The 22,131-nt window shown below is 30.9% G+C and overlaps 39 non-coding genes across 39 annotated transcripts; all 39 read right to left on the bottom strand.

The window, feature by feature from the left end:
* Positions 1 to 114: 114 nt before the first annotated feature.
* TRNAT-CGU (transfer RNA threonine (anticodon CGU)) lies at positions 115 to 187 on the bottom strand. Its single transcript has one exon. It is a non-coding gene; the product is annotated as a tRNA-Thr (tRNA).
* Positions 188 to 624: 437 nt separating this feature from the next.
* On the bottom strand, positions 625 to 698 carry TRNAT-AGU (transfer RNA threonine (anticodon AGU)). Its single transcript has one exon. It is a non-coding gene; the product is annotated as a tRNA-Thr (tRNA).
* Positions 699 to 1,129: 431 nt separating this feature from the next.
* Positions 1,130 to 1,201, bottom strand: TRNAT-CGU (transfer RNA threonine (anticodon CGU)). The gene has a single exon. It is a non-coding gene; the product is annotated as a tRNA-Thr (tRNA).
* A 436-nt stretch (positions 1,202 to 1,637) lies between these two features.
* Positions 1,638 to 1,711, bottom strand: TRNAT-AGU (transfer RNA threonine (anticodon AGU)). The gene has a single exon. It is a non-coding gene; the product is annotated as a tRNA-Thr (tRNA).
* Positions 1,712 to 2,143: 432 nt separating this feature from the next.
* On the bottom strand, positions 2,144 to 2,216 carry TRNAT-UGU (transfer RNA threonine (anticodon UGU)). Its single transcript has one exon. It is a non-coding gene; the product is annotated as a tRNA-Thr (tRNA).
* Positions 2,217 to 3,154: 938 nt separating this feature from the next.
* On the bottom strand, positions 3,155 to 3,227 carry TRNAT-CGU (transfer RNA threonine (anticodon CGU)). Its single transcript has one exon. It is a non-coding gene; the product is annotated as a tRNA-Thr (tRNA).
* Positions 3,228 to 4,169: 942 nt separating this feature from the next.
* On the bottom strand, positions 4,170 to 4,242 carry TRNAT-CGU (transfer RNA threonine (anticodon CGU)). The gene has a single exon. It is a non-coding gene; the product is annotated as a tRNA-Thr (tRNA).
* Positions 4,243 to 4,679: 437 nt separating this feature from the next.
* Positions 4,680 to 4,753, bottom strand: TRNAT-AGU (transfer RNA threonine (anticodon AGU)). The gene has a single exon. It is a non-coding gene; the product is annotated as a tRNA-Thr (tRNA).
* Positions 4,754 to 5,184: 431 nt separating this feature from the next.
* Positions 5,185 to 5,257, bottom strand: TRNAR-CCU (transfer RNA arginine (anticodon CCU)). Its single transcript has one exon. It is a non-coding gene; the product is annotated as a tRNA-Arg (tRNA).
* Positions 5,258 to 5,692: 435 nt separating this feature from the next.
* TRNAT-AGU (transfer RNA threonine (anticodon AGU)) lies at positions 5,693 to 5,766 on the bottom strand. Its single transcript has one exon. It is a non-coding gene; the product is annotated as a tRNA-Thr (tRNA).
* A 431-nt stretch (positions 5,767 to 6,197) lies between these two features.
* On the bottom strand, positions 6,198 to 6,270 carry TRNAT-CGU (transfer RNA threonine (anticodon CGU)). The gene has a single exon. It is a non-coding gene; the product is annotated as a tRNA-Thr (tRNA).
* Positions 6,271 to 7,200: 930 nt separating this feature from the next.
* Positions 7,201 to 7,273, bottom strand: TRNAT-CGU (transfer RNA threonine (anticodon CGU)). Its single transcript has one exon. It is a non-coding gene; the product is annotated as a tRNA-Thr (tRNA).
* Positions 7,274 to 7,710: 437 nt separating this feature from the next.
* Positions 7,711 to 7,784, bottom strand: TRNAT-AGU (transfer RNA threonine (anticodon AGU)). The gene has a single exon. It is a non-coding gene; the product is annotated as a tRNA-Thr (tRNA).
* Positions 7,785 to 8,215: 431 nt separating this feature from the next.
* Positions 8,216 to 8,288, bottom strand: TRNAT-CGU (transfer RNA threonine (anticodon CGU)). The gene has a single exon. It is a non-coding gene; the product is annotated as a tRNA-Thr (tRNA).
* A 929-nt stretch (positions 8,289 to 9,217) lies between these two features.
* TRNAT-CGU (transfer RNA threonine (anticodon CGU)) lies at positions 9,218 to 9,290 on the bottom strand. Its single transcript has one exon. It is a non-coding gene; the product is annotated as a tRNA-Thr (tRNA).
* A 942-nt stretch (positions 9,291 to 10,232) lies between these two features.
* TRNAT-CGU (transfer RNA threonine (anticodon CGU)) lies at positions 10,233 to 10,305 on the bottom strand. The gene has a single exon. It is a non-coding gene; the product is annotated as a tRNA-Thr (tRNA).
* Positions 10,306 to 10,740: 435 nt separating this feature from the next.
* Positions 10,741 to 10,814, bottom strand: TRNAT-AGU (transfer RNA threonine (anticodon AGU)). The gene has a single exon. It is a non-coding gene; the product is annotated as a tRNA-Thr (tRNA).
* A 430-nt stretch (positions 10,815 to 11,244) lies between these two features.
* On the bottom strand, positions 11,245 to 11,317 carry TRNAT-CGU (transfer RNA threonine (anticodon CGU)). The gene has a single exon. It is a non-coding gene; the product is annotated as a tRNA-Thr (tRNA).
* A 437-nt stretch (positions 11,318 to 11,754) lies between these two features.
* TRNAT-AGU (transfer RNA threonine (anticodon AGU)) lies at positions 11,755 to 11,828 on the bottom strand. Its single transcript has one exon. It is a non-coding gene; the product is annotated as a tRNA-Thr (tRNA).
* A 431-nt stretch (positions 11,829 to 12,259) lies between these two features.
* TRNAT-CGU (transfer RNA threonine (anticodon CGU)) lies at positions 12,260 to 12,332 on the bottom strand. Its single transcript has one exon. It is a non-coding gene; the product is annotated as a tRNA-Thr (tRNA).
* Positions 12,333 to 12,767: 435 nt separating this feature from the next.
* Positions 12,768 to 12,841, bottom strand: TRNAT-AGU (transfer RNA threonine (anticodon AGU)). The gene has a single exon. It is a non-coding gene; the product is annotated as a tRNA-Thr (tRNA).
* Positions 12,842 to 13,272: 431 nt separating this feature from the next.
* Positions 13,273 to 13,345, bottom strand: TRNAT-CGU (transfer RNA threonine (anticodon CGU)). Its single transcript has one exon. It is a non-coding gene; the product is annotated as a tRNA-Thr (tRNA).
* Positions 13,346 to 13,777: 432 nt separating this feature from the next.
* Positions 13,778 to 13,851, bottom strand: TRNAT-AGU (transfer RNA threonine (anticodon AGU)). The gene has a single exon. It is a non-coding gene; the product is annotated as a tRNA-Thr (tRNA).
* Positions 13,852 to 14,282: 431 nt separating this feature from the next.
* Positions 14,283 to 14,355, bottom strand: TRNAT-UGU (transfer RNA threonine (anticodon UGU)). The gene has a single exon. It is a non-coding gene; the product is annotated as a tRNA-Thr (tRNA).
* A 436-nt stretch (positions 14,356 to 14,791) lies between these two features.
* On the bottom strand, positions 14,792 to 14,865 carry TRNAT-AGU (transfer RNA threonine (anticodon AGU)). Its single transcript has one exon. It is a non-coding gene; the product is annotated as a tRNA-Thr (tRNA).
* Positions 14,866 to 15,297: 432 nt separating this feature from the next.
* TRNAT-AGU (transfer RNA threonine (anticodon AGU)) lies at positions 15,298 to 15,370 on the bottom strand. The gene has a single exon. It is a non-coding gene; the product is annotated as a tRNA-Thr (tRNA).
* A 438-nt stretch (positions 15,371 to 15,808) lies between these two features.
* On the bottom strand, positions 15,809 to 15,882 carry TRNAT-AGU (transfer RNA threonine (anticodon AGU)). Its single transcript has one exon. It is a non-coding gene; the product is annotated as a tRNA-Thr (tRNA).
* Positions 15,883 to 16,312: 430 nt separating this feature from the next.
* TRNAT-CGU (transfer RNA threonine (anticodon CGU)) lies at positions 16,313 to 16,385 on the bottom strand. The gene has a single exon. It is a non-coding gene; the product is annotated as a tRNA-Thr (tRNA).
* A 435-nt stretch (positions 16,386 to 16,820) lies between these two features.
* TRNAT-AGU (transfer RNA threonine (anticodon AGU)) lies at positions 16,821 to 16,894 on the bottom strand. Its single transcript has one exon. It is a non-coding gene; the product is annotated as a tRNA-Thr (tRNA).
* Positions 16,895 to 17,324: 430 nt separating this feature from the next.
* On the bottom strand, positions 17,325 to 17,397 carry TRNAT-CGU (transfer RNA threonine (anticodon CGU)). The gene has a single exon. It is a non-coding gene; the product is annotated as a tRNA-Thr (tRNA).
* Positions 17,398 to 17,834: 437 nt separating this feature from the next.
* Positions 17,835 to 17,908, bottom strand: TRNAT-AGU (transfer RNA threonine (anticodon AGU)). Its single transcript has one exon. It is a non-coding gene; the product is annotated as a tRNA-Thr (tRNA).
* A 431-nt stretch (positions 17,909 to 18,339) lies between these two features.
* TRNAT-CGU (transfer RNA threonine (anticodon CGU)) lies at positions 18,340 to 18,412 on the bottom strand. The gene has a single exon. It is a non-coding gene; the product is annotated as a tRNA-Thr (tRNA).
* A 435-nt stretch (positions 18,413 to 18,847) lies between these two features.
* TRNAT-AGU (transfer RNA threonine (anticodon AGU)) lies at positions 18,848 to 18,921 on the bottom strand. Its single transcript has one exon. It is a non-coding gene; the product is annotated as a tRNA-Thr (tRNA).
* Positions 18,922 to 19,352: 431 nt separating this feature from the next.
* On the bottom strand, positions 19,353 to 19,425 carry TRNAT-CGU (transfer RNA threonine (anticodon CGU)). Its single transcript has one exon. It is a non-coding gene; the product is annotated as a tRNA-Thr (tRNA).
* A 434-nt stretch (positions 19,426 to 19,859) lies between these two features.
* TRNAT-AGU (transfer RNA threonine (anticodon AGU)) lies at positions 19,860 to 19,935 on the bottom strand. The gene has a single exon. It is a non-coding gene; the product is annotated as a tRNA-Thr (tRNA).
* Positions 19,936 to 20,364: 429 nt separating this feature from the next.
* TRNAT-CGU (transfer RNA threonine (anticodon CGU)) lies at positions 20,365 to 20,437 on the bottom strand. The gene has a single exon. It is a non-coding gene; the product is annotated as a tRNA-Thr (tRNA).
* A 437-nt stretch (positions 20,438 to 20,874) lies between these two features.
* Positions 20,875 to 20,948, bottom strand: TRNAT-AGU (transfer RNA threonine (anticodon AGU)). The gene has a single exon. It is a non-coding gene; the product is annotated as a tRNA-Thr (tRNA).
* A 431-nt stretch (positions 20,949 to 21,379) lies between these two features.
* TRNAT-CGU (transfer RNA threonine (anticodon CGU)) lies at positions 21,380 to 21,452 on the bottom strand. Its single transcript has one exon. It is a non-coding gene; the product is annotated as a tRNA-Thr (tRNA).
* A 438-nt stretch (positions 21,453 to 21,890) lies between these two features.
* Positions 21,891 to 21,964, bottom strand: TRNAT-AGU (transfer RNA threonine (anticodon AGU)). The gene has a single exon. It is a non-coding gene; the product is annotated as a tRNA-Thr (tRNA).
* Between the last annotated feature and the right edge of the window lie 167 nt (positions 21,965 to 22,131).

The raw sequence follows: 22,131 nt of genomic DNA on the forward strand, positions 1-22,131 counted from the left end.
TTATTTCATTTTATGATAACTTATTCTAAAGTTCATAGAACCAGACGTTTATTCTTAAATTGTATTCAACATTTGTTTGATGAAAAATATTCCTAAAGCATGGAGAAAACAGTTAGGTGCTACTGAGATTTGAACTCAGGATTTCCTGTTTACGAGACAGGCGCTTTAACCACTAAGCCACAGCACCAACGTCAATAGCAAAAAATACATAAATAATCTACTGCTGATGATGAAATTTTGTTTCCTGCTATAAATTCTTCTTTATATGTACTGTAATCTTAAACACAATAAGATACTCAATCAGTAGACAAGTATTAATATGTTTTAATAAACAGGTACTCTTATAAAACCCAATGTTATTTCTTAAATACATTATGTTTTTTTTTTCATGAAGGAATTAATATAGCTCAAATCGAGGTAGTAATGTCATATACGTCTTTCTCATAGATATGTCTTTTTTTATTTTGCAACAACAGTATTCACTCTATAATCCTGAAAATACTTTCGTTTTTATGAGGTTTAAGATGATCGGTTCAACAGTAAGATGAATCAGACTTTTATATTTTAATTGTATCATTATAGGACCTAATGAAATTGATTTGTTATATAACAAAGAGAAAAGCAAGGCGCTGCTGAGAGTTGAACTCAGGATCTCCTGTTTACTAGACAGGCGCTTTAGCCAGCTAAGCCACAGCACCCCCTTGAGTCTTAACTTTGAAAGACTTTTCTTTATGGTGTTCAAGAGAATATTGCTTTTTCACTTTCATATTCTTTTATAAGTCCACAGACTTCTCTACTCAAACACTTTAGATGAAGACGCTTCACTTATTCAAAAACACCTCTCTAATTTGAAGTTTACCCTATTCATAGAATTTTAAAATATACCTTGCCGAAGAGTGGATTAGTTGAACTCAACAATGGAGTGATCATACGGCTCTATCTTGTTAGTTGTCATTTACTTTTCGATATTTCAGTGAATACATTCCTATAAAAATCTTCACAATACCAAGTATTTTATTTCATTTTATGATAACTTATTCTAATTTTCATAGAACCAGACGTTTAATTCTTAAAATGTATTTAACACTTGTTTGATGAAAAATATTCCTAAAGCATGGAGAAAACAGTTAGGTGCTACTGAGTTTGAACTCAGGATTTCCTGTTTACGAGACAGGCGCTTTAACCACTAAGCCACAGCACCAACCTCAATAACAACAAATACATAAATAATCTATTGTTGATGATGAAATTTTGTTTCCTGCTATAAATTCTTCTTTATATGTACTGTAACCCTAAACACAAAAAGATACTCAATCACTAAACAAGTATTATTATGTTTTAATAAACAGGTACTCTTATAAAACCCAATGTTATTTCTTGAATACATTACATTTTTTTTTCATGAAGGCATTAATATAGCTCAAATCGAGGTAGTAATGTCATCTACGTCTTTCTCGTAGATATGTCTTTTTTTATTTTGCAATAACAGTATTCACTCTATAATCTTGAAAATACTTTGGCTTTTATGAGGTTGAAGATGATCTGTTCAACAGTAAGATGAATCAGACGTTTATATTTTAATTGTATCAGAATAGTACCTAATGAAATTGATTTGTTATATAATAAAGAGAAAAGCAAGGCGCTGCTGAGAGTTGAACTCAGGATCTCCTGTTTACTAGACAGGCGCTTTAACCAGCTAAGCCACAGCACCCCCTTGAGTCTTAACTTTGAAAGACTTTTCTTTATGGGGTTCAAGAGAATATTGCTTTTTCACTTTCATATTCTTTTATAAGTTCACAGACTTCTCTACTCAAACACTTTAGATGAAGACGCTTCACTTATTAAAAAAAAACCTCTCTAATTTGAAGTTTACCCTATTCATAGAATTTTAAAATATACCTTGCCGAAGAGTGGATTAGTTGAACTCAACAATAGAGTGATCATACGTCTCTATCTCTTTCTTTGTCATTTACTTTTCAATATTTCAGTCAATGCATTCCTATAAAAATCTTCACAATACCAAGTATTTGATTTCATTTTATGATAACTTATTCTAAAGTTCATAGAACCAGACGTTTAATTCTTAAAATGTATTTAATACTTGTTTGATGAAAAATATTCCTAAAGCATGGAGAAAACAGTTAGGTGCTACTGAGATTTGAACTCAGGATGTCCTGTTTACAAGACAGGCGCTTTAACCACTAAGCCACAGAACCAACGTCAATAGCAAAAAATACATAAATAATCTACTGCTGATGATGAAATTTTGTTCCCTGCTATAAATTCTTCTTTATATGTACTGTAATCTTAAACACAATAAGATACTCAATCACTAAACAAGTATTAATATGTTTTATTAAACAGGTACTCTTATAAAACCCAATGTTATTTCAATACATTATATTTTTTTTTCATGAAGGCATTAATATAGCTCAAATCGAGGTAGTAATGTCATATACGTCTTTCTCATAGATATGTCTTTTTTTATTTTGCAACAACATTATTCACTCTATAATCTTGAAAATACTTTGGTTTTTATGAGGTTTAAGATGATCTGTTCAACAGTAAGATGAATCAGACGTTTATATTTTAATTGTATCAGAATAGTACCTAATGAAATTGATTTGTTATATTATAAAGAGAAAAGCAAAGCGCTGCTGAGAGTTGAACTCAGGATCTCCTGTTTACTAGACAGGCGCTTTAACCAGCTTAGCCGCAGCACCCCCTTGAGTCTTAACTTTGAAAGACTTTTCTTTATGGTGTTCAAGAGAATATTGCTTTTTCACTTTCATATTCTTTTATAAGTTCACAGACTTCTCTACTCAAACACTTTAGATGAAGACGCTTCACTTATTAAAAAAAACCTCTCTAATTTGAAGTTTACCCTATTCATAGAATTTTAAAATATACCTTGCCGAAGAGTGGATTAGTTGAACTCAACAATAGAGTGATCATACGGCTCTATCTTGTTCTTTGTCATTTACTTTTCGATATTTCAGTCAATGCATTCCTATAAAAATCTTCACAATACCAAGTATTTTATTTCATTTTATGATAACTTATTCTAAAGTTCATAGAACCAGACGTTTAATTCTTAAAATGTATTCAATACTTGTTTGATGAAAAATATTCCTAAAGCATGGAGAAAACAGTTAGGTGTTACTGAGATTTGAACTCAGGATTTCCTGTTTACGAGACAGGCGCTTTAACCACTAAGCCACAGCACCAACGTCAATAGTAAAAAATACATAAATAATCTACTGCTGATGGTGAAATTTTGTTCCCTGCTATAAATTCTTCTTTATATGTACTGTAATCTTAAACACAATAAGATACTCAATCACTAAACAAGTATTAATATGTTTTAATAAACAGGTACTCTTATAAAACCCAATGTTATTTCTTGAATACATTATATTTGTTTTTTTCATGAAGGCATTAATATAGCTCAAATCGAGGTAGTAATGTCATATACGTCTTTCTCATAGATATGTCTTTTTTTATTTTGCAACAACAGTATTCACTCTATAATCTTGAAAATACTTTGGTTTTTATGAGGTTTAAGATGATCTGTTCAACAGTAAGATGAATCAGACTTTTATATTTTAATTGTATCAGAATAGGACCTAATGAAATTGATTTGTTATATGACAAAGAGAAAAGCAAGGCGCTGCTGAGCGTTGAACTCAGGATCTCCTGTCTACTAGACAGGCGCTTTAACCAGCTAAACCACAGCAATCCCTTGAGTCTTTACTTTGAAAGACTTTTCTTTATGGTGTTCAAGAGAATATTGCTTTTTCACTTTCATATTCTTTTATAAGTTCACAGACTTCTCTACTCAAACACTTTAGATGAAGAAGCTTCACTTATTCAAAAACACCTCTCTAATTTGAAGTTTACCCTATTCATAGAATTTTAAAATATACCTTGCCGAAGAGTGGATTAGTTGAACTCAACAATAGAGTGATCATACGGCTCTATCTTGTTCTTTGTCATTTACTTTTCGATATTTCAGTCAATGCATTCCTATAAAAATCTTCACAATGCCAAGTATTTTATTTCATTTTATGATAACTTATTCTAAAGTTCATAGAACCAGACGTTTATTCTTAAATTGTATTCAACATTTGTTTGATGAAAAATATTCCTAAAGCATGAAGAAAATAGATAGGTGCTACTGAGATTTGAACTCAGGATTTCCTGTTTACGAGACAGGCGCTTTAACCACTAAGCCACAGCACCAACGTCAATAGCAAAAAATACATAAATAATCTACTGCTGATGATGAAATTTTGTTTCCTGCTATAAATTCTTCTTTATATGTACTGTAATCTTAAACACAATAAGATACTCAATCACTAGACAAGTATTAATATGTTTTAATAAACAGGTACTCTTATAAAACCCAATGTTATTTCTTAAATACATTATGTTTTTTTTTTCATGAAGGAATTAATATAGCTCAAATCGAGGTAGTAATGTCATATACGTCTTTCTCATAGATATGTCTTTTTTTATTTTGCAACAACAGTATTCACTCTATAATCCTGAAAATACTTTCGTTTTTATGAGGTTTAAGATGATCGGTTCAACAGTAAGATGAATCAGACTTTTATATTTTAATTGTATCAGAATAGGACCTAATGAAATTGATTTGTTATATAACAAAGAGAAAAGCAAGGCGCTGCTGAGAGTTGAACTCAGGATCTCCTGTTTACTAGACAGGTGCTTTAGCCAGCTAAGCCACAGCACCCCCTTGAGTCTTAACTTTGAAAGACTATTCTTTATGGTGTTCAAGAGAATATTGCTTTTTCACTTTCATATTCTTTTATAAGTTCACAGACTTCTCTACTCAAACACTTTAGATGAAGACGCTTCACTTATTCAAAAACACCTCTCTAATTTGAAGTTTACCCTATTCATAGAATTTTAAAATATACCTTGCCGAAGAGTGGATTAGTTGAACTCAACAATAGAGTGATCATATGGCTCTATCTTGTTCTTTGTCATTTACTTTTCGATATTTCAGTCAATGCATTCCTATAAAAATCTTCACAATACCAAGTTTTTTATTTCATTTTATGATAACTTATTCTAAAGTTCATAGAACCAGACGTTTAATTCTTAAAATGTATTCAATACTTGTTTGATGAAAAATATTCCTAAAGCATGGAGAAAACAGTTAGGTGCTACTGAGATTTGAACTCAGGATTTCCTGTTTAGGAGACAGGTGCTTTAACCACTAAGCCACAGCACCAACGTCAATAGCAAAAAATACATAAATAATCTACTGCTGATGATGAAATTTTGTTCCCTGCTATAAATTCTTCTTTATATGTACTGTAATCTTAAACACAATAAGATACTCAATCACTAAACAAGTATTAATATGTTTTAATAAACAGGTACTCTTATAAAACCCAATGTTATTTCTTGAATACATTATATTTTTTTTTCATGAAGGCATTAATATAGCTCAAATCGAGGTAGTAATGTCATATACATCTTTCTCATAGATATGTCTATTTTATTTTGCAACAACAGTATTCACTCTATAATCTTGAAAATACTTTGGCTTTTATTAGGTTTAAGATGATCTGTTCAACCGTAAGATGAATCAGACTTTTATATTTTAATTGTATCAGAATAGGACCTAATGAAATTGATTTGTTATATAACAAAGAGAAAAGCAAGGCGCTGCTGAGAGTTGAACTCAGGATCTCCTGTTTACTAGACAGGAGCTTTAACCAGCTAAGCCACAGCACCCCCTTGACTCTTTCCTTTGAAAGACTTTTCTTTATGGTGTTCAAGAGAATATTGCTTTTTCACTTTCATATTCTTTTATAAGGTCACAGACTTCTCTACTCAAACACTTTAGATGAAGACGCTTCACTTATTCAAAAACACCTCTCTAATTTGAAGTTTACCCTATTCATAGAATTTTAAAATATACCTTGCTGAAGAGTGGATTAGTTGAACTCAACAATAGAGTGATCATACGTCTCTATCTTGTTCTTTGTCATTTACTTTTCGATATTTCAGTCAATGCATTCCTATAAAAATCTTCACAATACCAAGTATTTTATTTCATTTTATGATAACTTATTCTAAAGTTCATAGAACCAGACGTTTAATTCTTAAAATGTATTCAATACTTGTTTGATGAAAAATATTCCTAAAGCATGGAGAAAACAGTTAGGTGCTACTGAGATTTGAACTCAGATTTTCCTGTTTACGAGACAGGCGCTTTAACCACTAAGCCACAGCACCAACATCAATAGCAAAAAATACATAAATAATCTACTGCTGATGATGAAATTTTGTTCCCTGTTATAAATTCTTCTTTATATGTACTGTAATCTTAAACACAATAAGATACTCAATCACTAAACAAGTATTAATATGTTTTAATAAACAGGTACTCTTATAAAACCCAATGTTATTTCTTGAATATATTATATTTTTTTTCATGAAGGCATTAATATAGCTCAAATCGAGGTAGTAATGTCATATACGTCTTTCTCATAGATATGTCTTTTTTTATTTTGCAACAACAGTATTCACTCTATAATCTTGAAAATACTTTGGTGTTTATGAGGTTTAAGATGATCTGTTCAACAGTAAGATGAATCAGACTTTTATATTTTAATTGTATCAGAATAGGACCTAATGAAATTGATTTGTTATATAACAAAGAGGAAAGCAAGGCGCTGCTGAGAGTTGAACTCAGGATCTAGACAGGCGCTTTAACCAGCTAAGCCACAGCACCCCCTTGAGTCTTTACTTTGAAAGACTTTTCTTTATGGTGTTCAAGAGAATATTGCTTTTTCACTTTCATATTCTTTTATAAGTTCACAGACTTCTCTACTCAAACACTTTAGATGAAGAAGCTTCACTTATTCAAAAACACCTCTCTAATTTGAAGTTTACCCTATTCATAGAATTTTAAAATATACCTTGCCGAAGAGTGGATTAGTTGAACTCAACAATAGAGTGATCATATGGCTCTGTCTTGTTCTTTGTCATTTACTTTTCGATATTTCAGTCAATGCATTCCTATAAAAATCTTCACAATACCAAGTATTTTATTTCATTTTATGATAACTTATTCTAAAGTTCATAGAACCAGACGTTTAATTCTTAAAATGTATTCAATACTTGTTTGATGAAAAATATTCCTAAAGCATGGAGAAAACAGTTAGGTGCTACTGAGATTTGAACTCAGGATTTCCTGTTTACGAGACAGGTGCTTTAACCACTAAGCCACAGCACCAACGTCAATACCAAAAAATACATAAATAATCTACTGCTGATGATGAAATTTTGTTCCCTGCTATAAATTCTTCTTTATATGTACTGTAATCTTAAACACAATAAGATACTCAATCACTAAATAAGTATTAATATGTTTTAATAAACAGGTACTCTTATAAAACCCAATGTTATTTCTTGAATACATTATATTTTTTTTTCATGAAGGCATTAATATAGCTCAAATCGAGGTAGTAATGTCATATACGTCTTTCTCATAGATATGTCTTTTTTTATTTTGCAACAACAGTATTCACTCTATAATCTTGAAAATACTTTGGTTTTTATGAGGTTTAAGATGATCTGTTCAACCGTAAGATGAATCAGACTTTTATATTTTAAATGTATCAGAATAGGACCTAATGAAATTGATTTGTTATATAACAAAGAGAAAAAGCAAGGCGCTGCTGAGAGTTGAACTCAGGATCTCCTGTTTACTAGACAGGCGCTTTAACCAGCTAAGCCACAGCACCCCCTTGACTCTTTCCTTTGAAAGACTTTTCTTTATGGTGTTCAAGAGAATATTGCTTTTTCACTTTCATATTCTTTTATAAGTTCACAGACTTCTCTACTCAAACACTTTAGATGAAGACGCTTCACTTATTCAAAAACACCTCTCTAATTTGAAGTTTACCCTATTCATAGAATTTTAAAATATACCTTGCTGAAGAGTGGATTAGTTGAACTCAACAATAGAGTGATCATACGTCTCTATCTTGTTCTTTGTCATTTACTTTTCGATATTTCAGTCAATGCATTCCTATAAAAATCTTCACAATACCAAGTATTTTATTTCATTTTATGATAACTTATTCTAAAGTACATAGAACCAGACGTTTAATTCTTAAAATGTATTCAATACTTGTTTGATGAAAAATATTCCTAAAGCATGGAGAAAACAGTTAGGTGCTACTGAGATTTGAACTCAGGTTTTCCTGTTTACGAGACAGGCGCTTTAACCACTAAGCCACAGCAACAACATCAATAGCAAAAAATACATAAATAATCTACTGCTGATGATGAAATTTTGTTCCCTGCTATAAATTCTTCTTTATATGTACTGTAATCTTAAACACAATAAGATACTCAATCACTAAACAAGTATTAATATGTTTTAATAAACAGGTACTCTTATAAAACCCAATGTTATTTCTTGAATACATTATATTTTTTTTCATGAAGGCATTAATATAGCTCAAATCGAGGTAGTAATGTCATATACGTCTTTCTCATAGATATGTCTTTTTTTATTTTGCAACAACAGTATTCACTCTATAATCTTGAAAATACTTTGGTTTTTATGAGGTTTAAGATGATCTGTTCAACAGTAAGATGAATCAGACTTTTATATTTTAATTGTATCAGAATAGGACCTAATGAAATTGATTTGTTATATAACAAAGAGGAAAGCAAGGCGCTGCTGAGAGTTGAACTCAGGATCTAGACAGGCACTTTAACCAGCTAAGCCACAGCACCCCCTTGAGTCTTTACTTTGAAAGACTTTTCTTTATGGTGTTCAAGAGAATATTGCTTTTTCACTTTCATATTCTTTTATAAGTTCACAGACTTCTCTACTCAAACACTTTAGATGAAGAAGCTTCACTTATTCAAAAACACCTCTCTAATCTGAAGTTTACCCTATTCATAGAATTTTAAAATATACCTTGCTGAAGAGTGGATTAGTTGAACTCAACAATAGAGTGATCATACGGCTCTATCTTGTTCTTTGTCGTTTACTTTTCGATATTTCAGTCAATGCATTCCTATAAAAATCTTCACAATGCCAAGTATTTTATTTCATTTTATGATAACTTATTCTAAAGTTCATAGAACCAGACGTTTATTCCTAAATTGTATTCAACATTTGTTTGATGAAAAATATTCCTAAAGCATGGAGAAAACAGTTAGGTGTTACTGAGATTTGAACTCAGGATTTCCTGTTTACGAGACAGGCGCTTTAACCACTAAGCCACACCACCAACGTCAATATTAAAAAATACATAAATAATCTACTGCTGATGGTGAAATTTTGTTCCCTGCTATATATTCTTCTTTATATGTACTGTAATCTTAAACACAATAAGATACTCAATCACTAAACAAGTATTAATATGTTTTAATAAACAGGTACTCTTATAAAACCCAATGTTATTTCTTGAATACATTATATATTTTTTTTTCATGAAGGCATTAATATAGCTCAAATCGAGGTAGTAATGTCATATACGTCTTTCTCATAGATATGTCTTTTTTTATTTTGCAACAACAGTATTCACTCTATAATCTTGAAAATACTTTGGTTTTTATGAGGTTTAAGATGATCTGTTCAACAGTAAGATGAATCAGACTTTTATATTTTAATTGTATCAGAATAGGACCTAATGAAATTGATTTGTTATATAACAAAGAGAAAAGCAAGGCGCTGCTGAGAGTTGAACTCAGGATCTCCTATCTACTTGACAGGCGCTTTAACCAGCTAAACCACAGCACCCCCTTGAGTCTTTACTTTGAAAGACTTTTCTTTATGGTGTTCAAGAGAATATTGCTTTTTCACTTTCATATTCTTTTATAAGTTCACAGACTTCTCTACTCAAAAACTTTAGATGAAGAAGATTCACTTATTCAAAAACACCTCTCTAATTTGAAGTTTACCCTATTCATAGAATTTTAAAATATACCTTGCCGAAGAGTGGATTAGTTGAACTCAACAATAGAGTGATCATACGGCTCTATCTTGTTCTTTGTCATTTACTTTTCGATATTTCAGTCAATGCATTCCTATAAAAATCTTCACAATGCCAAGTATTTTATTTCATTTTATGATAACTTATTCTAAAGTTCATAGAACCAGACGTTTATTCTTAAATTGTATTCAACATTTGTTTGATGAAAAATATTCCTAAAGCATGGAGAAAACAGTTAGGTGCTACTGAGATTTGAACTCTGGTTTTCCTGTTTACGAGACAGGCGCTTTAACCACTAAGCCACAGCACCAACATCAATAGCAAAAAATACATAAATAATCTACTGCTGATGATGAAATTTTGTTCCCTGTTATAAATTCTTCTTTATATGTACTGTAATCTTAAACACAAAAAGATACTCAATCACTAAACAAGTATTAATATGTTTTAATAAACAGGTACTCTTATAAAACCCAATGTTATTTCTTGAATACATTATATTTTTTTTCATGAAGGCATTAATATAGCTCAAATCGAGGTAGTAATGTCATATACGTCTTTCTCATAGATATGTCTTTTTTTATTTTGTAACAACAGTATTCACTCTATAATCTTGAAAATACTTTGGTTTTTATGAGGTTTAAGATGATCTGTTCAACAGTAAGATGAATCAGACTTTTATATTTTAATTGTATCAGAATAGGACCTAATGAAATTGATTTGTTATATAACAAAGAGGAAAGCAAGGCGCTGCTGAGAGTTGAACTCAGGATCTCCTGTTTACTAGACAGGCGCTTTAACCAGCTAAGCCACAGCACCCCCTTGAGTCTTTACTTTGAAAGACTTTTCTTTATGGTGTTCAAGAGAATATTGCTTTTTCACTTTCATATTCTTTTATAAGTTCACAGACTTCTCTACTCAAACACTTTAGATGAAGAAGCTTCACTTATTCAAAAACACCTCTCTAATTTGAAGTTTACCCTATTCATAGAATTTTAAAATATACCTTGCCGAAGAGTGGATTAGTTGAACTCAACAATAGAGTGATCATACGGCTCTATCTTGTTCTTTGTCATTTACTTTTCGATATTTCAGTCAATGCATTCCTATAAAAATCTTCACAATGCCAAGTATTTTATTTCATTTTATGATAACTTATTCTAAAGTTCATAGAACCAGACGTTTATTCTTAAATTGTATTCAACATTTGTTTGATGAAAAATATTCCTAAAGCATGGAGAAAACAGTTAGGTGCTACTGAGATTTGAACTCAGGATTTCCTGTTTACGAGACAGGCGCTTTAACCACTAAGCCACAGCACCAACGTCAATAGCAAAAAATACATAAATAATGTACTGCTGATGATGAAATTTTGTTTCCTGCTATAAATTCTTCTTTATATGTACTGTAATCTTAAACACAATAAGATACTCAATCACTAGACAAGTATTAATATGTTTTAATAAACAGGTACTCTTATAAAACCCAATGTTATTTCTTAAATACATTATGTTTTTTTTTTCATGAAGGAATTAATATAGCTCAAATCGAGGTAGTAATGTCATATACGTCTTTCTCATAGATATGTCTTTTTTTATTTTGCAACAACAGTATTCACTCTATAATCCTGAAAATACTTTCGTTTTCATGAGGTTTAAGATGATCGGTTCAACAGTAAGATGAATCAGACTTTTATATTTTAATTGTATCAGAATAGGACCTAATGAAATTGATTTGTTATATAACAAAGAGAAAAACAAGGCGCTGCTGAGAGTTGAACTCAGGATCTCCTGTTTACTAGACAGGCGCTTTAGCCAGCTAAGCCACAGCACCCCCTTGAGTCTTAACTTTGAAAGACTTTTCTTTATGGTGTTCAAGAGAATATTGCTTTTTCACTTTCATATTCTTTTATAAGTTCACAGACTTCTCTACTCAAACACTTTAGATGAAGACGCTTCACTTATTAAAAAAAAACTCTCTAATTTGAAGTTTACCCTATTCATAGAATTTTAAAATATACCTTGCCGAAGAGTGGATTAGTTGAACTCAATAATAGAGTGATCATACGGCTCTATCTTGTTCTTTGTCATTTACTTTTCGATATTTCAGTCAATGCATTCCTATAAAAATCTTCACAATACCAAGTATTTTATTTCATTTTATGATAACTTATTCTAAAGTTCATAGAACCAGACGTTTAATTCTTAAAATGTATTAAATACTTGTTTGATGAAAAATATTCCTAAGGCATGGAGAAAACAATTAGGTGCTACTGAGATTTGAACTCAGGATTTCCTGTTTACGAGACAGGCGCTTTAACCACTAAGCCACAGCACCAACGTCAATAGCAAAAAATACATAAATAATCTACTGCTGATGATGAAATTTTGTTCCCTTCTATAAATTCTTCTTTATATGTACTGTAATCTTAAACACAAAAAGATACTCAATCACTAAACAAGTATTAATATGTTTTAATAAACAGGTACTCTTATAAAACCCAATGTTATTTCTTGAATACATTATATTTTTTTTCATGAAGGTATTAATATAGCTCAAATCGAGGTAGTAATGTCATATACGTCTTTCTCATAGATATGTCTTTTTTTATTTTGCAACAACAGTATTCACTCTATAATCTTGAAAATACTTTGGTTTTTATGAGGTTTAAGATGATCTGTTCAACAGTAAGATGAATCAGACTTTTATATTTTAATTGTATCAGAATAGGACCTAATGAAATTGATTTGTTATATAACAAAGAGGAAAGCAAGGCGCTGCTGAGAGTTGAACTCAGGATCTCCTGTTTACTAGACAGGCGCTTTAACCAGCTAAGCCACAGCACCCCCTTGAGTCTTTACTTTGAAAGACTTTTCTTTATGGTGTTCAAGAGAATATTGCTTTTTCACTTTCATATTCTTTTATAAGTTCACAGACTTCTCTACTCAAACACTTTAGATGAAGAAGCTTCACTTATTCAAAAACACCTCTCTAATTTGAAGTTTACCCTATTCATAGAATTTTAAAATATACCTTGCCGAAGAGTGGATTAGTTGAACTCAACAATAGAGTGATCATACGGCTCTATCTTGTTCTTTGTCATTTACTTTTCGATATTTCAGTCAATGCATTCCTATAAAAATCTTCACAATACCAAGTATTTTATTTCATTTTATGATAACTTATTCTAAAGTTCATAGAACCAGACGTTTAATTCTTAAAATGTATTCAATACTTGTTTGATGAAAAATATTCCTAAAGCATGGAGAAAACAGTTAGGTGCTACTGAGATTTGAACTCAGGATTTCCTGTTTACGAGACAGGTGCTTTAACCACTAAGCCACAGCACCAACGTCAATGGCAAAAAATACATAAATAATCTACTGCTGATGATGAAATGTTGTTCCCTGCTATAAATTCTTCTTTATATGTACTGTAATCTTAAACACAATAAGATACTCAATCACTAAACAAGTATTAATATGTTTTAATAAACAGGTACTCTTATAAAACCCAATGTTATTTCTTGAATACATTTTTTTTTTCATGAAGGCATTAATATAGCTCAAATCGAGGCAGTAATGTCATATACGTCTTTCTCATAGATATGTTTTTTTTTATTTTGCAACAACAGTATTCACTCTATAATCTTGAAAATACTTTGGTTTTTATGAGGTTTAAGATGATCTGTTCAACCGTAAGATGAATCAGACTTTTATATTTTAATTGTATCTGAATAGGACCTAATGAAATTGATTTGTTATATAACAAAGAGAAAAGCAAGGCGCTGCTGAGAGTTGAATTCAGGATCTCCTGTTTACTAGACAGGCGCTTTAACCAGCTAAGCCACAGCACCCCCTTGACTCTTTCCTTTGAAAGACTTTTCTTTATGGTGTTCAAGAGAATATTGCTTTTTCACTTTCATATTCTTTTATAAGTTCACAGACTTCTCTACTCAAACACTTTAGATGAAGACGATTCACTTATTCAAAAACACCTCTCTAATTTGAAGTTTACCCTATTCATAGAATTTTAAAATATACCTTGCTGAAGAGTGGATTAGTTGAACTCAACAATAGAGTGATCATACGTCTCTATCTTGTTCTTTGTCATTTACGTTTCCATATTTCAGTCAATGCATTCCTACAAAAATCTTCACAATACCAAGTATTTTATTTCATTTTATGATAACTTATTCTAAAGTTCATAGAACCAGACGTTTAATTCTTAAAATGTATTCAATACTTGTTTGATGAAAAATATTCCTAAAGCATGGAGAAAACAGTTAGGTGCTACTGAGATTTGAACTCAGGATTTCCTGTTTACAAGACAGGCGCTGTAACCACTAAGCCACAGCACCAACATCAATAGCAAAAAATACATAAATAATCTACTGCTGATGATGAAATTTTGTTCCCTGCTATAAATTCTTCTTTATATGTACTGTAATCTTAAACACAATAAGATACTCAATCACTAAACAAGTATTAATATGTTTTATTAAACAGGTACTCTTATAAAACCCAATGTTATTTCTTGAATACATTATATTTTTTTTTCATGAAGGCATTAATATAGCTCAAATCGAGGTAGTAATGTCATATACGTCTTTCTCATAGATATGTCTTTTTTTATTTTGCAACAACATTATTCACTCTATAATCTTGAAAATACTTTGGTTTTTATGAGGTTTAAGATGATCTGTTCAACAGTAAGATGAATCAGACGTTTATATTTTAATTGTATCAGAATAGTACCTAATGAAATTGATTTGTTATATTATAAAGAGAAAAGGAAGGCGCTGCTGAGAGTTGAACTCAGGATCTCCTGTTTACTAGACAGGCGCTTTAACCAGCTAAGCCACAGCACCCCCTTGAGTCTTAACTTTGAAAGACTTTTCTTTATGGTGTTCAAGAGAATATTGCTTTTTCACTTTCATATTCTTTTATAAGTTCACAGACTTCTCTACTCAAACACTTTAGATGAAGACGCTTCACTTATTAAAAAAAAACCTCTCTAATTTGAAGTTTACCCTATTCATAGAATTTTAAAATATACCTTGCTGAAGAGTGGATTAGTTGAACTCAACAATAGAGTGATCATACGGCTCTATCTTGTTCTTTGTCATTTACTTTTCGATATTTCAGTCAATGCATTCCTATAAAAATCTTCACAATACCAAGTATTTTATTTCATTTTATGATAACTTATTCTAAAGTTCATAGAACCAGACGTTTAATTCTTAAAATGTATTCAATACTTGTTTGATGAAAAATATTCCTAAAGCATGGAGAAAACAGTTAGGTGTTACTGAGATTTGAACTCAGGATTTCCTGTTTACTAGACAGGCGCTTTAACCACTAAGCCACAGCACCAACTTTAATAGTAAAAAATACATAAATAATCTACTGCTGATGGTGAAATTTTGTTCCCTGCTATAAATTCTTCTTTATATGTACTGTAATCTTAAACACAATAAGATACTCAATCACTAAACAAGTATTAATATGTTTTAATAAACAGGTACTCTTATAAAACCCAATGTTATTTCTTGAATACATTATATATTTTTTTTTCATGAAGGCATTAATATAGCTCAAATCGAGGTAGTAATGTCATATACGTCTTTCTCATAGATATGTCTTTTTTTATTTTGCAACAACAGTATTCACTCTATAATCTTGAAAATACTTTGGTTTTTATGAGGTTTAAGATGATCTGTTCAACAGTAAGATGAATCAGACTTTTATATTTTAATTGTATCAGAATAGGACCTAATGAAATTGATTTGTTATATAACAAAGAGAAAAGCAAGGCGCTGCTGAGAATTGAACTCAGGATCTCCTGTCTACTAGACAGGCGCTTTAACCAGCTAAACCACAGCACCCCCTTGAGTCTTTACTTTGAAAGACTTTTCTTTATGGTGTTCAAGAGAATATTGCTTTTTCACTTTCATATTCTTTTATAAGTTCACAGACTTCTCTACTCAAAAACTTTAGATGAAGAAGATTCACTTATTCAAAAACACCTCTCTAATTTGAAGTTTACCCTATTCATAGAATTTTAAAATATACCTTGCCGAAGAGTGGATTAGTTGAACTCAACAATAGAGTGATCATACGGCTCTATCTTGTTCTTTGTCATTTACTTTTCGATATTTCAGTCAATGCATTCCTATAAAAATCTTCACAATGCCAAGTATTTTATTTCATTTTATGATAACTTATTCTAAAGTTCATAGAACCAGACGTTTATTCTTAAATTGTATTCAACATTTGTTTGATGAAAAATATTCCTAAAGCATGGAGAAAACAGTTAGGTGCTACTGAGATTTGAACTCTGGTTTTCCTGTTTACGAGACAGGCGCTTTAACCACTAAGCCACAGCACCAACATCAATAGCAAAAAATACATAAATAATCTACTGCTGATGATGAAATTTTGTTCCCTGCTATAAATTCTTCTTTATATGTACTGTAATCTTAAACACAAAAAGATACTCAATCACTAAACAAGTATTAATATGTTTTAATAAACAGGTACTCTTATAAAACCCAATGTTATTTCTTGAATACATTATATTTTTTTTCATGAAGGCATTAATATAGCTCAAATCGAGGTAGTAATGTCATATACGTCTTTCTCATAGATATGTCTTTTTTTATTTTGTAACAACAGTATTCACTCTATAATCTTGAAAATACTTTGGTTTTTATGAGGTTTAAGATGATCTGTTCAACAGTAAGATGAATCAGACTTTTATATTTTAATTGTATCAGAATAGGACCTAATGAAATTGATTTGTTATATAACAAAGAGGAAAGCAAGGCGCTGCTGAGAGTTGATCTCAGGATCTCCTGTTTACTAGACAGGCGCTTTAACCAGCTAAGCCACAGCACCCCCTTGAGTCTTTACTTTGAAAGACTTTTCTTTATGGTGTTCAAGAGAATATTGCTTTTTCACTTTCATATTCTTTTATAAGTTCACAGACTTCTCTACTCAAACACTTTAGATGAAGAAGCTTCACTTATTCAAAAACACCTCTCTAATTTGAAGTTTACCCTATTCATAGAATTTTAAAATATACCTTGCCGAAGAGTGGATTAGTTGAACTCAACAATAGAGTGATCATACGGCTCTATCTTGTTCTTTGTCATTTACTTTTCGATATTTCAGTCAATGCATTCCTATAAAAATCTTCACAATGCCAAGTATTTTATTTCATTTTATGATAACTTATTCTAAAGTTCATAGAACCAGACGTTTATTCTTAAATTGTATTCAACATTTGTTTGATGAAAAATATTCCTAAAGCATGGAGAAAAGAGTTAGGTGCTACTGAGATTTGAACTCAGGATTTCCTGTTTACGAGACAGGCGCTTTAACCACTAAGCCACAGCACCAACGTCAATAGCAAAAAATACATAAATAATGTACTGCTGATGATGAAATTTTGTTTCCTGCTATAAATTCTTCTTTATATGTACTGTAATCTTAAACACAATAAGATACTCAATCACTAGACAAGTATTAATATGTTTTAATAAACAGGTACTCTTATAAAACCCAATGTTATTTCTTAAATACATTATGTTTTTTTTTTCATGAAGGAATTAATATAGCTCAAATCGAGGTAGTAATGTCATATACGTCTTTCTCATAGATATGTCTTTTTTTATTTTGCAACAACAGTATTCACTCTATAATCCTGAAAATACTTTCGTTTTTATGAGGTTTAAGATGATCGGTTCAACAGTAAGATGAATCAGACTTTTATATTTTAATTGTATCAGAATAGGACCTAATGAAATTGATTTGTTATATAACAAAGAGAAAAACAAGGCGCTGCTGAGAGTTGAACTCAGGATCTCCTGTTTACTAGACAGGCGCTTTAGCCAGCTAAGCCACAGCACCCCCTTGAGTCTTAACTTTGACAGACTTTTCTTTATGGTGTTCAAGAGAATATTGCTTTTTCACTTTCATATTCTTTTATAAGTTCACAGACTTCTCTACTCAAACACTTTAGATGAAGACGCTTCACTTATTCAAAAAAACCTCTCTAATTTGAAGTTTACCCTATTCATAGAATTTTAAAATATACCTTGCCGAAGAGTGGATTAGTTGAACTCAATAATAGAGTGATCATACGGCTCTATCTTGTTCTTTGTCATTTACTTTTCGATATTTCAGTCAATGCATTCCTATAAAAATCTTCACAATACCAAGTATTTTATTTCATTTTATGATAACTTATTCTAAAGTTCATAGAACCAGACGTTTAATTCTTAAAATGTATTAAATACTTGTTTGATGAAAAATATTCCTAAGGCATGGAGAAAACAGTTAGGTGCTACTGAGATTTGAACTCAGGATTTCCTGTTTACGAGACAGGCGCTTTAACCACTAAGCCACAGCACCAACGTCAATAGCAAAAAATACATAAATAATCTACTGCTGATGATGACATTTTGTTCCCTGCTATAAATTCTTCTTTATATGTACTGTAATCTTAAACACAAAAAGATACTCAATCACTAAACAAGTATTAATATGTTTTAATAAACAGGTACTCTTATAAAACCCAATGTTATTTCTTGAATACATTATATTTTTTTTCATGAAGGCATTAATATAGCTCAAATCGAGGTAGTAATGTCATATACGTCTTTCTCATAGATATGTCTTTTTTTATTTTGCAACAACAGTATTCACTCTATAATCTTGAAAATACTTTGGTTTTTATGAGGTTTAAGATGATCGGTTCAACAGTAAGATGAATCAGACTTTTATATTTTAATTGTATCAGAATAGGACCTAATGAAATTGATTTGTTATATAACAAAGAGAAAAACAAGGTGCTGCTGAGAGTTGAACTCAGGATCTCCTGTTTACTAGACAGGCGCTTTAGCCAGCTAAGCCACAGCACCCCCTTGAGTCTTAACTTTGAAAGACTTTTCTTTATGGTGTTCAAGAGAATATTGCTTTTTCACTTTCATATTCTTTTATAAGTTCACAGACTTCTCTACTCAAACACTTTAGATGAAGACGCTTCACTTATTCAAAAACACCCCTCTAATTTGAAGTTTACCCTATTCATAGAATTTTAAAATATACCTTGCCGAAGAGTGGATTAGTTGAACTCAACAATAGAGTGATCATATGGCTCTATCTTGTTCTTTGTCCTTTACTTTTCGATATTTCAGTCAATGCATTCCTATAAAAATCTTCACAATACCAAGTATTTTATTTCATTTTATGATAACTTATTCTAAAGTTCATAGAACCAGACGTTTAATTCTTAAAATGTATTCAATACTTGTTTGATGAAAAATATTCCTAAAGCATGGAGAAAACAGTTAGGTGCTACTGAGATTTGAACTCAGGATTTCCTGTTTACGAGACAGGTGCTTTAACCACTAAGCCACAGCACCAACGTCAATAGCAAAAAATACATAAATAATCTACTGCTGATGATGAAATTTTGTTCCCTGCTATAAATTCTTCTTTATATGTACTGTAATCTTAAACACAATAAGATACTCAATCACTAAACAAGTATTAATATGTTTTAATAAACAGGTACTCTTATAAAACCCAATGTTATTTCTTGAATACATTTTTTTTTTTTCATGAAGGCATTAATATAGCTCAAATCGAGGTAGTAATGTCATAAACGTCTTTCTCATAGATATGTCTTTTTTTATTTTGCAACAACAGTATTCACTCTATAATCTTGAAAATACTTTGGTTTTTATGAGGTTTAAGATGATCTGTTCAACCGTAAGATGAATCAGACTTTTATATTTTAATTGTATCAGAATAGGACCTAATGAAATTGATTTGTTATATAACAAAGAGAAAAGCAAGGCGCTGCTGAGAGTTGAACTTAGGATCTCCTGTTTACTAGACAGGCGCTTTAACCAGCTAAGCCACAGCACGCCCTTGACTATTTCCTTTGAAAGACTTTTCTTTATGGTGTTCAAGAGAATATTGCTTTTTCACTTTCATATTCTTTTATAAGTTCACAGACTTCTCTACTCAAACACTTTAGATGAAGACGATTCACTTATTCAAAAACACCTCTCTAATTTGAAGTTTACCCTATTCATAGAATTTTAAAATATACCTTGCTGAAGAGTGGATTAGTTGAACTCAACAATAGAGTGATCATACGTCTCTATCTTGTTCTTTGTCATTTACGTTTCCATATTTCAGTCAATGCATTCCTACAAAAATCTTCACAATACCAAGTATTTTATTTCATTTTATGATAACTTATTCTAAAGTTCATAGAACCAGACGTTTAATTCTTAAAATGTATTCAATACTTGTTTGATGAAAAATATTCCTAAAGCATGGAGAAATCAGTTAGGTGCTACTGAGATTTGAACTCAGGATTTCCTGTTTACGAGACAGGCGCTTTAACCACTAAGCCACAGCACCAACGTCAATTGCAAAAAATACATTAATAATCTACTGCTGATGATGAAATTTTGTTTCCTGCTATAAATTCTTCTTTATATGTACTGTAATCTTAAACACAATAAGATACTCAATCACTAAACAAGTATTAATATGTTTTAATAAACAGGTACTCTTATAAAACCCAATGTTATTTCTTGAATACATTACATTTTTTTTTTCATGAAGGCATTAATATAGCTCAAATCGAGGTAGTAATGTCATCCACGTCTTTCTCATAGATATGTCTTTTTTTATTTTGCAATACCAGTATTTACTCCATAATCTTGAAAATACTTTGGCTTTTATGAGGTTGAAGATGATCTGTTCAACAGTAAGATGAATCAGACGTTTATATTTTAATTGTATCAGAATAGTACCTAATGAAATTGATTTGTTATATAATAAAGAGAAAAGCAAGGCGCTGCTGAGAGTTGAACTCAGGAACTCCTGTTTACTAGACAGGCGCTTTAACCAGCTAAGCCACAGCACCCCTTTGAGTCTTAACTTTGAAAGACTTTTCTTTATGGTGTTCAAGAGAATATGGCTTTTTCAGTTTCATATTCTTTTATAAGTTCACAGACTTCTCTACTCAAACACTTTAGATGAAGACGCTTCACTTATTCAAAAAAACCTCTCTAATTTGAAGTTTACCCTATTCATAGAATTTTAAAATATACCTTGCCGAAGAGTGGATTAGTTGAACTCAATAATAGAGTGATCATACGGCTCTATCTTGTTCTTTGTCATTTACTTTTTGATATTTCAGTCAATGCATTCCTATAAAAATCTTCACAATACCAAGTATTTTATTTCATTTTATGATAACTTATTCTAAAGTTCATAGAACCAGACGTTTAATTCTTAAAATGTATTAAATACTTGTTTGATGAAAAATATTCCTAAGGCATGGAGAAAACAGTTAGGTGCTACTGAGATTTGAACTCAGGATTTCCTGTTTACGAGACAGGCGCTTTAACCACTAAGCCACAGCACCAACGTCAATAGCAAAAAAAAAAAAAAATAATCTACTGCTGATGATGAAATTTTGTTTCCTGCTATAAATTCTTCTTTATATGTACTGTAATCTTAAACACAATAAGATACTCAATCACTAGACAAGTATTAATATGTTTTAATAAACAGGTACTCTTATAAAACCCAATGTTATTTCTTAAATACATTATGTTTTTTTTTTCATGAAGGAATTTATATAGCTCAAATCGAGGTAGTAATGTCATATACGTCTTTCTCATAGATATGTCTTTTTTTATTTTGCAACAACAGTATTCACTCTATAATCCTGAAAATACTTTCGTTTTTATGAGGTTTAAGATGATCGGTTCAACAGTAAGATGAATCAGACTTTTATATTTTAATTGTATCAGAATAGGACCTAATGAAATTGATTTGTTATATAACAAAGAGAAAAGCAAGGCGCTGCTGAGAGTTGAACTCAGGATCTCCTGTTTACTAGACAGGCGCTTTAACCAGCTAAGCCACAGCACCCCCTTGACTCTTTCCTTTGAAAGACTTTTCTTTATGGTGTTCAAGAGAATATTGCTTTTTCACTTTCATATTCTTTTATAAGTTCACAGACTTCTCTACTCAAACACTTTAGATGAAGACGCTTCACTTATTCAAAAACACCTCTCTAATTTGAAGTTTACCCTATT

The sequence above is a fragment of the Lissotriton helveticus genome, chromosome 12 (assembly GCF_964261635.1).
Source record: "Lissotriton helveticus chromosome 12, aLisHel1.1, whole genome shotgun sequence".
NCBI lineage: Eukaryota > Metazoa > Chordata > Amphibia > Caudata > Salamandridae > Lissotriton > Lissotriton helveticus.